This window comes from Pygoscelis adeliae, unplaced genomic scaffold (genome assembly GCF_000699105.1).
Source record: "Pygoscelis adeliae isolate BGI_AS28 unplaced genomic scaffold, ASM69910v1 Scaffold399, whole genome shotgun sequence".
Taxonomy (NCBI): domain Eukaryota; kingdom Metazoa; phylum Chordata; class Aves; order Sphenisciformes; family Spheniscidae; genus Pygoscelis; species Pygoscelis adeliae.
The window spans coordinates 128,455-141,853 of record NW_008825609.1 but is presented as its reverse complement, the minus strand read 5'-3'; positions in this window follow the sequence as shown (position 1 = coordinate 141,853).

Sequence of the window (13,399 nt, the reverse complement as noted above, 5' to 3'; positions counted from 1 at the left end):
AAAAGGGGCTGTTCTTCCTGCTTTTACTGGCTTCCTACAGAGCAATGGCTTCAAATCTTACTCAGTTCCCAGCTGTCATGAGCTGAATGTCCTTGACCCAGCCTTCAGTGTATTTAGCATATATGACAGTGTCTGGACTCTCTGATGTTTACTGTACTACCGTTTATCTGAAAGCTTTCAGGCACAGGGCAACCAGCTCTAGGGACCAGGAGCCTCTGGTTTCTAAGCCTCCTCTGCTGTCCATTTTTCCAAAGGCTCTATGTAGGTGCAGGAGTAAAGCCCATGGATTTGTCTGCTTCAGTTGCCAAGTGAAGCCCAAGAAAGGACACGTTTTCCTCTGCTGTGGAAAGCTTTGGCTTTGGTTTGTTATTAAAGCCTCTTTGTGTTCAAGGGGCTAATTTCTTGCTGCAGGGGGAGGAGGAGGAGGATTTCACGGGAAAGTCTGATAGGTCCCAACACTCCTTATGAGAGGACTCATATCTTTGGAGGTCACTGGCTGCGTAAATTAGCCTAGAGACTCTCAGGGCAAAAAATACACCTCCTACTCCTCTCTGCTCCAGTTACATTTTTGCTGAGTTAAATACACACCGTTTTGAAAGGAAGAAACATAGCCTTCTGGCAGTTATGTCTCTATGAATGCTCACACCAGCTCCCAAAGAAATACATGTGCCTCCGTGTTAAAAATTTTATGAAGAAAAGAGAGCTGAGACAGGCACACTCCAAGTTTTCATCTCAGTGAAATACCTTTATTCAATGATCACATTGACAACATGTACCAAATGAAACCAGAGTATCTCCGTATTCAGAGAGTATACGCTGCCTGTCTCCACCACCACCAACTCTCTCTGGGTAGGCACCTGCTGAGACAACACTGTAGTCCCATGTCACAAAATCAAACCATGCATGTTTGTATAACTGTTCTGTCTTCAGCAACTTTAAACCTCCCTGCTGCTCACAGGGACAAGTTGATTTTCTGTGTGCGTTTAAATGAGATGCACACATGCAAATTTACAACTTGAAAGCTTCCTTGTGAAGGCTTTATTTTTGTTCTGTCTTATTGTATTGTTCTTTTTATTAAAACTGAAGGCAGTGCCAACTGAGAAATATATTTTTGTTCTTCTATATAGAAAAACACAACAAGCACTAAAGTACGAAATAGGATGAATAAGTGACAACTCTTGAAAGGGGATTAGGAAGCAGCAGTGTAATGATGCATAAATCCCATGTTTTGCATACAAAAGTTTCTTCAGAAAAAATGCAGTTTGGTATCAAAATGTTTAAGTAATACCAAAAGACTTGAACATTTTAATATTTTTTAAATACAAAAATGGAAAAATAGTGATAAATACTATTTCATTAACTAAAAAAATGAAATACTTTCTTTGGAATGACTGCTAGTTTGGAATTTCTTTGCTTTGTATTATGTTAAAATGAAGATGAGTGGCAAAAAAGAGAAGCTTGAAATGCAAATGAACATTTTGCAAATTAAAATAGTTCAGCTGACCCCCTTTTTCAAATGATTGAGTTGCTGAAATGTAACAAATTATTTATGTTCAAAACAGGAAATTATTTACTTTTAAATTACCAAAGAATGAATAAATTATTTTTCTGCCAAGTTCTAATATGATGGCTTTTGTAGGGTAGTTTGGGGTATTTTTACATTTCTGTTTGACCTGGAAATGCAGATGACTCTCATTTGTTACAATTATTGTGCTACCTGTCTAATTTAGTCTATAAATTCCTTGAGGCAGGAAACACATCTTCCCCTGGGGTTGCTGAGCTCTGAAGGCAACTCTTTACACCAGAAGGCAGCTATCTAGAACAAAATCATGCTGTGTTGATTTTCTCAACTCGTCCTGCCTGTGCCAGGCAAATCTGGAGGTCCACAAAGCCTGTGAGGTTTTTAAAATATGGTGTGCTTTCAGAAAGTGAAAAATCGTGGATGTGTGGACTCGAAATCAACTTGGGATCAATACTTGGGAGTTTTTTGTCCTATATTGCCTGTCTCAAAGAGGAAGAAGAATTGTATTTATGCTGTCAGTCAGGAAGCATGACCGCTCCTGCCCCACTGGTCTCTTCCTCTGGATAAAGACGGTAACGGGACGACATTCCACCCGACACCTCTGAAACATCTCCTTTAAGCTCCCACTTTTGTATGTGACTCATTTTGTATGTGAGACAGAGCTGTCCAATGTTTATGCACAGCATGGATGCTGCAGCTCACAACACCTCATCTCCGAGGGCTTGTGCTCAGTCAGCTGTTCAGAGCAAGTCTATGAGCTCAGGCAGTCAGAGGCACCAGTGCATAGGTGCACCGTCAGTTGCCAGTGACGGTGCAGCTGCACATTGCCCACATCACCTCTGGAGCCTCATGTCCTTGTAGGTTGTCTTTCATCCTTTATGCCTTACTGGACTCTGACAATCTCCCCAGTGACAGCTGAGCTGCTCTGATCTTCTCAAAGTTCAACAGCTGGCAATGATCTAGTGGAAAGCCCATGCAGCCTGCCTTCTGGAGTCCTTTTAACCTCAGATTTATTAGCCCTGTTGTCCCCATAGATTTCTCAACAAGCTCATAAATTAGAAATATTAATAAAAGGGACACTGTAGGTTTAAACTGATAACATTTATTATGTTTTTTTAATGGCACAATTATTATCAATTGACATTTAAAATGGCATCATAATCCATCAAGGTGAAATAGACTCAGAAAGATATTTCTCTCAGGCCAAAAATAATAACAACAGCAGCAGCAGGACTGCAAGAGTCCTGCACAAAAACATTTTGAGTCCAGGTCACTGATTACATAGTTTGGAGGTGGTTTTTAGCAACTTCACCCTCTGTTTAATCCATTCTTGTATTTCATATAGCTTCTTCCCTCCTGCCAGGCCCCTCAAGCTCTTTGTAGAGGTTTTTCTATCAAAAATCTTTAGTTAATCCATGATGGGGAGCCTGGCTCTTTGCTTCGAACAGAGCAGGAGCTGTTATATGTGGGAAGGGCTGGAGAGATCAAAGGGTGTTCTTTTCATAGCAATTCAGGCCTCTGAGCAGCAATTGCCATGGAGAACTGTCCAGCATGGTTATAAACTGGCTTTGATCTGTCCGCTGTTTGGCTGATGGAAAGTTAAAAATAAAGAAGGAATGTCCTTAATGTAGCCCATCCTTGCAAACATGGGAAGAACAACAATTCTCTCCCCACCTACTGAATAAGGCTACAGAAGCTACATATACAGAAATAAAAACAAGTCTCCAGGAAAAAGAAAAAAAAAGCTCCAGGAATCAGTAACAGACTAAAACAGAAAGTCCATGACCTCTAGCTCATTATTTCAAATTGGTTGTAGTTTGGTAGTGAATAAATGTCCGTAGTGATGCATGAAAATGAACTTCCCGTGTCCGAGAATGGTTCTTCATCACCCAGTTCTGGAGAAGGCACTGAATCCTCCCATGAATCACTAGCGCTATGCTGGACTGCTGTTGTTTTGTAGCGGTATCTCCAATTAAAGAATTAGGCCTTCACTGCGTTTTCCATTATGGAGATGCCCAGCAGAAGATAATCTTTTAAACAGTGCCATGGCAAGCTGTCTTGTTTGTGAGGAGACTGGCACTTCCAAATGGGCAATTCAAGCTATCCTCAGGTAAATGCCTGAGGGAAGTGTTCCTAACCTCCCTCAGGAGGCACTTGTCTCTCTACATTTTCAACCAAGAAAGCCTCAAGAAGTAGTTTGGATTAATTATCGAAAAGTTAGGTGCCTAGAGTACGGTAATCCACCACCACCCCCACCCCCCCCAACCTTCAAATCGACCATGCAATGCACAGATTGGGAGTGTGAGACTGACCTTTTCTGTCCTCTGTTCTTAACCACGTGTGCACTGGACTGGACTGCTTTGTTTTGGTAGACAGCTTTTTTCAATGTAATCATATGAAAAAAAGCACACACAAACAAAGTGAGCCTAGCAGCAGGCAGAAGTCAGTGTCTTGGCTGCATGGGAAACATTTATGCTATACTAATGGGGTGGAGCTGCCAGCTATTGTCTCATTCCTGAGAAGACTGGTCTAGAGTCATTCATCTCCTGGGACAGTTTCATGGGAAGTAGCCTTCTCATGCTGGGAGTATTTTGAGATTTCAAGAGATGCTCCTACACCAAATCAGAACAAAAAGTTGAACTCTCAAGGACTCAAAAACAAGAAAGTTTTTTTTCAGTTCATTAGCCTTAGCTCAATAAAAACATTTCATTTTCATCATAATAAAATGTTTTGTCTTGCTGTTGAACTTTCAATTATTTTTTCACCACAATTAGTTTATTTTTAAATGAAGTAATCTCAAACATGGAAAAACTACCTTTTAAAAACTATTGAATTTGAAGAATTTTCATAAGGTGAATAAATGAATAATGAATCCAAACAACACCAGCCTGGTGGTGTAGTGCTCTATGTGTGCAGAGCAAATGCATGTGTTTGCTGCTGACCCAGTTTCCTGGTCTCCTAGGTGCAACTGGAAAATAAGCTGTTTGTTTGCCAAAAAACATTCAAGAAAAGTTATATTATGTATGCTTTTCCCAAGTCTGCTGTCTGTCTTCATTAACAGGGGGCATCGTTAACTACCTAATCATATTATATTTTAAACCCACTTTTTTCAAAGGATTTTGCTCTATTTCTATAGCTATTTTTCTCAAATCCAGCAGTCCGGTCTGTGAGGTATCCTGGAAAGCAGTTATTGCATAGATAATTTATGTGGGAATAAAGAAATTCTATACTGCATGCATAACAGGGCTTTCATCTGTCTGGGATGGTCACAAATTTCACTGCGTACACGTTTGCCAATCTTACCTCCCTCTAAAATTGCTTTGATTTCCACAAGAAAAAAGCATTACTGTGTCATAAAGTTCCCAACTGGTTATGACACCCTGCATGGATTTTAACCAGTCAACACCTTTCACGTGACAGGCTTTGCAAACAGTATTGTGAAACAGTGCTTTAGTTACCAGTAATTAATTCAATGTTCAGACTGACAGAACCAGTATTAGGTGGTCACTTGCTTGAACCATTTCTGCCTCTCAAAGCCAAGCAGGAGAAGGCAGCGTGCCCTGTGGGACAGCACACCAGGACTGCAACAGCCCAGGTGGGGAAGTAAAAATTGTCTTACATCCTTGTCTTTCACCTTAAGTCAAGTCATCCCCATGGTGAAAAGATCTCACAGATTGCGAAGTGATACTCTTATCCACCTGATTTCCATGCAAAGGTTCTCCTGCAGTTACTTGACACAGTAAACCACATGATTTACAAGCCAAGAACAACCTTGATTTTTTGCATATATGGGCTTCTGCAGCTTTGCAGGGTGGGAAAGAATTACAGAAATGGAATAGAATAGAATAGAATAGAATAGAATAGAATAGAATAGAATAGAATAGAATAGAATAGAATACCACGCGTCCTATCACTGGATACCAGGGAGAAGAGATCAGCACCTCCCTCTCCACTTCCCATCCTCAGGAAGCTGTAGAGAGCATACAATATCTATAAAGAAAGCCAGTAAATTAAAATCAGTTAAAGGCTGGTCACTAAAGCCCCATTTTTCAGGTGACTTATTCTAGAAACCACAAGAGAAGCTGGGAGTTGTCCTGTCTTCTTTAAACTTTAGACTTCCCAGCACCTAGACATGCAGTTTTAAAGAAATTAATAATTGGAAAAGTGACAATCATTCATGCTTTTTCCTGTCGAATACCCCAAACCCTACTTATCCCACAAAGTGTAGGGAGTGAACTGATCCTGGTCCAGGCCCTACTGGGCCAAACAGCCTCTTGCCTGATGAGACCTGAAGTATTATTTTAGGATGAGCTGGGAGCTGGGATGGTTTGTATTATCGAATTTCTCTGTAGGTCCTGAACAGGAATGGCAGGAGGGCATGAAGATATGTCCTTAGAGCCATACAAAGGGAGTCCCAAGAGAAGAATGTCATCTTTGTTGTCAGAGGAGTGACAGCAGTAGGCAAAAAAGTCTTGATAGCAGAAGATACTGGGCAGGAGCAAGATACATCAGCAGAGCAGACCGGGAGATATTATCCTTGCAACCTGTGCTGTCAACACATCATCTTCATCAGTGCTAAAATTCAGGCCAAACTCCATGAAGAGAGAGTAAAAGAGATTGCACTGTAGTGATTCATTAGTTCTGCTTACAAAACCTGGGGAAAATGTCACTTCCAAATTTAGACAATACATCAAAATTTCAACCTCTGCCAGGGACAGTCGTGTCAGGCTGGCCAGATGGCAGAATGGCAAAACAAGCAAACAGTCCACTGAGGCCCTGCAAAATCTTGGGAGAGCACAAGATATCTGTGTACAGAGTGCAGAAGGAAAAATATCACCTGCAGGCACACAAAGGTGACGTTCATCCACTTACTGAGGAGACATGAGCCCCTCTCGCCTGGCAGCGCTCTCCCCTCCTGAGCCAGCCGTCTCCCAGACTCCTTCCCTCCACTTTGGTAGCACTGCAACTTTCCCCATCCTCTCCCTGGGGATCCTGAGAAAATGATGAAGTGCACAGTATTCCTAGGCTTTCAGCATTTTGTTTTGTTTAATGGGCTCCAGTGGGAGCTCCTATTAATCCACTCTAGAGAGAAGAACTTTGTTGTTGTTGTTGCTGCTGTTATTGTTTTCCCCCTTCTGCCTGACGCAGGTCATGAATTATGTGCCTGATGTTCTTCCTCACTCCTGGACTTCCCTGTGATGTCCCACAGGGCCCAATAAGAGCTTCCTTGCTGCATCCCTCTGGAGAAAGGCCAAGTGCTGAAGTGGCAGAGGCAGGGGAAGAGAGAGGCTCTTGTGGCTCAGGGAATTACAGGATCTTTGGAGGGGAGCAGCAAGTCACCGTTAGGGTTTGGATAAGGGCAGGACATCTCCAAAGCTACACGGGTGCGTGGGGGTCTGCTGGGGGGTTGAGTTGCATACTGGAATAAATTGACCGATTACAGGGCAAAAGTATGGTTTAGGTGTTTTTCCTTCTTAGGTTGTTCTCTGAGTCATGGTATTTCCACTCATGCAGTGGCACAAGAACTCAGACTTCAGGGAAATGGACACTTCTGACGTGCAGCTGACAACAGGTCCTTCTGTGGCCTGGCCCACAAATGACACACACTTGAGCCAAAGTTTAGCTCCAGCTGCTAAAGCTGCCTATGCCTTTGGGGCAGAAAAACCCTAGTTTGGTTCCCCTGAGTGACTCCTAACATAGCCACTTTCATGCATTTCAAATAAATTTCCTGCAAGAAGCCATCCCATGTTTTCACAACCACAGACATTTTAAACCTATTTCTGTATTTTCTGATGTGCCGCTGCCACAGGCTATGAAAATCGTTTGGACTATATAGTTGTTTTTTTTTTTTTTTTCCCTTGCAGTTTGTAGTAGAAAGCAACTTTTCTGTAGTTGTGTGCCAACCTGGCCTCTCTTCAAGTGCACTGTCTGCTTTTTACCCATAAAATCACATACCGGAAAGTCCGTCTAAAGAACATTATTAGCTGACGCTGCAGAGTCAAGTACTGGAAAGCTAAGGCAATGCCAGACTTGAGGTTGCTTCTGCTAAGATACGGATGCATTAGGACACTAAAAGCTTTTGTAGATGATCGGACTCCTGCAGAAGGTGGGAGGATCTGTCTCACAGGCAGGACTGATGAATTACCTGAAAAGTGACTCATTTGCATGAACTCTTTCTTCCTCAGCCGTAGCCCCCAACCCCCTTCCCTCTGCTCATTTTGGTCCATTGTCTGTGTCCTCCAACTCCCAGTAGGTACTAAAACCACGGCAGCTGTGCCACACCCCATGGCACTCTGCTGATTTGAGAAGAGGAGGAGGAGGAGGTAATGAGGATTGCCTGGTTCAGACAACCTCTGAGAGGGACTAAAGGGCATTTTTCAGCCCAGAAGGCAAAAGAGGGGTTTTGAGGCTAATACTTCTATTTAGGAGCTGCTAGGTAGATCGCTCCTCTCTGTGGTTTGTTCCTGGCTCATTCAGTCTCCTTTGGTGATGAGCTGTCAGCCACTGCTGGCGAGGCACTGAAAAAGGGCTACAAAGTAGTGCTATTTTCTGATCCAGTAAATGTTTTTACGGCCTACCCTGAGGAGAAAATGAAAATTTACCCCGCCACCTCAACAGAGTGCAGAGCAGCTGAGCTGTGCATGGCCAAAGCAAGGCACTGAGAAGTCTCCTTGCACAGCCAAAGAGAAATCTGGTCAAGGACGGGTGAAGACTGTTAGGGGCAACTGGTGCAGGGTCTCTCTCTCTCCCTCCACCCCTGCCTACACTAGTGGTAATGTAACAGGGCAGTGAGTTTCTTTTCAACTGAATACTGAAGCTTATTCACAGTTTAGGTTGCCAAAAATAAAACTAATTGGCTGTAATGTTCCATTTAGTTGTATTATTATGGCAGTAAGTTTTGAAAAAGAAAACATTTTCAGATTGTCAGTGCTCTTTTTATGAAATTCATGAAAACAGCATTTAAAAAATGAAAAATCTTTTCTGTCTTCTTTATTTATTTAGGGAAAAAAAAAAGTCCCTATAATTTCTCTTTAGGTACAGCCCTTCCCTCTGCTGGACGCTGACAGCAGATTCAAGCAGATGTTGCTCTATCCGTGACATGTAGGTTGCCATTTCCAGCTTTCCTTCATGGCCAGGAGGGCTAAAAGCATTTCTCAATAATGAAAACAGAGATGTTGTTGACATCAAAGCAGAACTGGAGCCCCAGGCACATGCCTGTGCATTAATCTGTCCTGGGCATCATGTAGATTTGTTCCTCTGGCTCTGCAAAGGCAGGTACAGCCTTGTATGTGCTTTATCCACAGGAACTTCCCTGCAGACACCACATACTAATTGCCATCCCTATACTGTTGACATGACTAAGTGAATACACAAGACAGTCACTGTCAGCTTTGGTGGTTATTTTTTGTAAATACTTTTCTAAATTTTGTTTACATGCTAGTACAGTAATGGTAGAGGTGAGATGAGGTTAAGAATCAATTTATAATTACCCATCACTTCCTATTTTAAATAATAATTTTCTTTTACTCCTTTGAGGAACTATGAAGAATATGGAGTGCAAACTCACATTATTTTTACATCTCCAAATCTGTCACCTTTAAATCAGTGCTCAGTTAACAATACATGTAATCTGTCACTTGACTAACAATAGTGACACAGGAAATACATCTAGATCTCATTTCATATTCTGGCATTGGTTATCTGGAAATTGTACTAAATAAACAAAACTCTACTGCCAAGGAATTTGAATGCCGCATTCAAGCATCCTCCTGCTTATACCTGAAGATCTGTAGTTTCACTTAAACATTTAAAAAAAGTTGAAACATTGTGTGTTCAGGGCCCAGCTTGGCTCCCATAAAAGTCAAATAAAATGTTCCTTTGATTCAAATGGTGGCTGGATCAAGCTTGCAGCATGTCTGTGCTTTTCCATTAATATCCAAGTGTTAGAACTACCAAATACATCTGAAATATTAATTTTCTGAGACTGTATTTTGGATTCAAGAGTTTTGAAGATGCACATTTCGGACTTGGGTCTTATAGTTCATAATAGAAGTATCACATTCCAATAAAAATCCACCTCAGGCATAACAAGCTAAATGGCTAAATATTCACTTGGCTCCACCTTAATACATCACAGCTACACAGCAGTAAAAAAATTGCACACACACACATAAACACAGAGTCATACATAGTCAAGGACTGTTTTCTCTTGATAATGCAAGGTAATAACGATACAGATGGCATAACACAATTCACAAAAAGCAGTAAGACAGCTGGCACTGAATGCATTTGAAATAGGGTAGAGAGCATACAGGGAGGATGCAATAGAGAAAAGGATGTGGTGAGAGACCATGTGAGTGCAGACATGCTCAAACCAATGTCCAGCAGAGACAATGTCCCACTTGGGACCGTGCAGCACCATGCAGATGTCCTCTTTGGATGTGGAAATAGTGTAGCTGTTCATGTGAAACATCCACGGGTGACTCTGCATGGTTAATATCAGCCCGGATAATGGGCATACAAAGAATCAAGGAGAGCTGCAGCATAATCTTTTTATTTCCTGCATCACCCTCAAAAAAGACAGTCTCTGCCTTCCACAAAAATCTTTCCATTAAGAACTTTTCACCACGTGTAACTGAGCTAATCAAATCCAGGACACTTCAGTCCAAAGACAGCGTAAGGGTCCTTCGTCTGTGGACTCTGCCAGGCTCCACTTTTTTTATGATAAAGATTAATCCAGCTTGCATATCTCTTCTATTTGCAGCTGGAGCAGGGAGAAAGATGTGCAAACAGCGTCTTAAACCTCGTGTCCCAGCTGGTTGCTTAACCTGACTCGTGCCTGCCCAGTTTGCAGTTGTTCTTTAGTGCTAATGGTCAGCTTCTCCTCCCCCTTTTGTCTCCACAGTGAATTGTTGACACATCTTCCTGGTGACCTTTTAGAAGACCAAATACATAGAGAGTGTTTTAAAGACACAGAGAGAGAGAGAGAGAGAGAGAGAGTTTGCACTGGCTTGTGTCTGTGATGAGGAAGCTCTGCCGAGTGCAGCTTGAGAGTATTCTTATTTGCTTCCTGAGAGAGAAAGAAAGAGCATTTGCTTAGCGACCTTCTGCATGACAAAACATGACCAACAAAAGATCTGTGTACTTTTTATGTCCATGCAGCCAAGATTCCTGCCTGGGGTGCTGGCTGAGTATCCCTGGACCACAGCTCAAGTACTGGACATCAAGTGCACTTTCTGCATTGCTCATGTAGACTTAGTTCACGGCTCAGAAAAGCATTAGGGTTTGGCTCACATTAATACAGTGCAGTGGGAGCATTTGGAGGAACACAGACAAAAGGAGTGAAGCCATTTGCAATTTGTGCGATGTACCTGATTCGTGTGTTGACTGGCCTGGAATATTGATCAGGTAAGGTTTTGCTTTTTGGCTTACAGTTACAACTGTTAAAAAGCTTTCTGACTGAGGATGATTTAATGCCTCATTTGGCACCTGAAGTTTCACCCAGACCAAACAGCACATGTGCTAGGTCAGAGGAAAAGGGAATAGCTCTGTGTCTTCACAGGCCCCCCTTCACATCATGGCTGCATTCAACCTTGCAGTGGATCCTCTCTACGCAGAATCCAAACATGTAGCCTTCAGACCAATAGCCTGCAGTCACAAATAACGGTTGGAAGCTGTGGGCTTGGAAACATGCTCCAAATTGATGCGATTTTCTACTAATGTGGGGACTGTAGTCATATTATTCACTGAGCTTGGAGTCTGTGTTTGTTTAATTCTCCTAAATTTAGCTTCCACTTGGACTTCTCAAGGCACTAGACTGAGTTTACAGGTCACCTCTCCTTTAGCACCTAAGAACCTCCTTGTGCTGGGTGCTGTAAAAGTATAGAACAAGGAGACACTTCTGAGTGTAAGATGAGAGGTGCCCAATTAATGCAGTGATCTTATGAAAACAAAAATGTTACAAAATCTTGTTATGTCTTCATGCTGCCCTTGGTGGAATAGGCTGCACTAAGATGAGCTAAACCATGGCTGTAGTTTGAGCATTTGTATCCGAACTTCCTTCTAGGTGCATCAGGGCATGTCAGCACCATGTGATGCAGAGATGTACAGGCTAGTTTCAAACATGCTGGTTCCTCCAGGTAGGACTGTGCTGAACTTTTTTGAACTGAGATGCTGCTTCTAAGACCTGTGGAACTATCTGGGCTAGCTAGATAGCTAACTACCAGAACTTAGTCCTGTTCTGGTGAGTGAGCCTGGTGAAGGAGTTATCTTTTACAGCACTGGCTTTTGCATCAACACACAGTGCTGCCCAGAGCTAGGGAGATGAACCCTCCATTCTCAGTGCCCTCTCCCTGAGCAAGTGAAGAATTAACTAGAAAGCTACTTCTTTCTCAGCTTTTCTCAGTCTGCACTGTACAGCACAGGTGGCTAGTCTGCCAGCAGTTAGCAGCATGCTAACAAAAGCACTGAGCTCTGAGTTACGGCAGATAGAATCATAGAATCATAGAATCATTAAGGTTGGAAGAGACCTCCAAGATCATCGAGTCCAACCGTCAACCCACCAACACCATGCCCACTAAACCATGTCCCTAAGCTCCAAGATCATCGAGTCCAACCGTCAACCCAACAACACCATACCCACTAAACCATGTCCCTAAGCGCCTCATCTACCCGTCTTTTAAATACTTCCAGGGATGGTGACTCAACCACTTCCCTGGGCAGCCTGTTCCAATGTTTAACTACTCTTTCAGTAAAGAAATTTTTCCTTACATCCAATCTAAACCTCCCCTGGCGCAACTTGAGGCCATTTCCTCTCGTCCTTTCGCCAGTTACTTGGGAGAAGAGACCGACACCCACCTCGCTACAACCTCCTTTCAGGTAGTTGTAGAGAGCAATGAGGTCTCCCCTCAGCCTCCTTTTCTCCAGGCTAAACAACCCCAGCTCCCTCAGCCGCTCCTCATAAGGCTTGTTCTCCAGACCCCTCACCAGCCTCGTTGCCCTTCTCTGGACACGTTCCAACATCTCAACATCCTTCTTGTAGTGAGGGGCCCAAAACTGAACACAGTATTCGAGGTGCGGCCGCACCAGTGCTGAGTACAGGGGCACTATCACTTCCCTGCTCCTGCTGGCCACACTATTTCTGATACAGGCCAGGATGCCGTTGGCCTTCTTGGCCGCCTGGGCACACTGTCGGCTCATGTTCAGCCGGCTGTCGACCAGCACCCCTAGGTCCTTTTCCGCCAGGCAGCTTTCCAGCCACTCTTCCCCAAGCCTGTAGCGCTGCATGGGGTTGTTGTGGCCAAAGTGCAGGACCCGGCACTTGGCCTTGTTGAAGCTCATACAGTTGGCCTGGGCCCATCGATCCAGCCTGTCCAGGTCCCTCTGCAGAGCCTTCCTACCCTCGAGCAGATCAACACTGCCGCCCAACTTGGTGTCGTCTGCAAACTTACTGAGGGTGCACTCGATCCCCTCATCCAGATCATTGATAAAGATATTGAACAGAACTGGCCCCAATACTGAGCCCTGGGGAACACCGCTCGTGACCGGCCGCCAACTGGATTGAACTCCATTTACCACAACTCTCTGGGCCCGGCCGTCCAGCCAGTTTTTGACCCAGCGCAGAGTACACCTGTCTAAGCCGTGAGCCGCCAGCTTCTCTAGGAGAATGCTGTGGGAGACGGTGTCAAAGGCCTTACTGAAGTCCAGGTAGACCACATCCACAGCCTTTCCCTTGTCCACTAGGCGGGTCACCTGGTCATAGAAGGAGATCAGGTTGGTCAAGCAGGACCTGCCTTCCATGAACCCGTGCTGGCTGGGCCTGATGCCCTGGTTGTCCCGCACCTGCCTTGTGAGCACCCTCAAGATGAACTGCTCCAT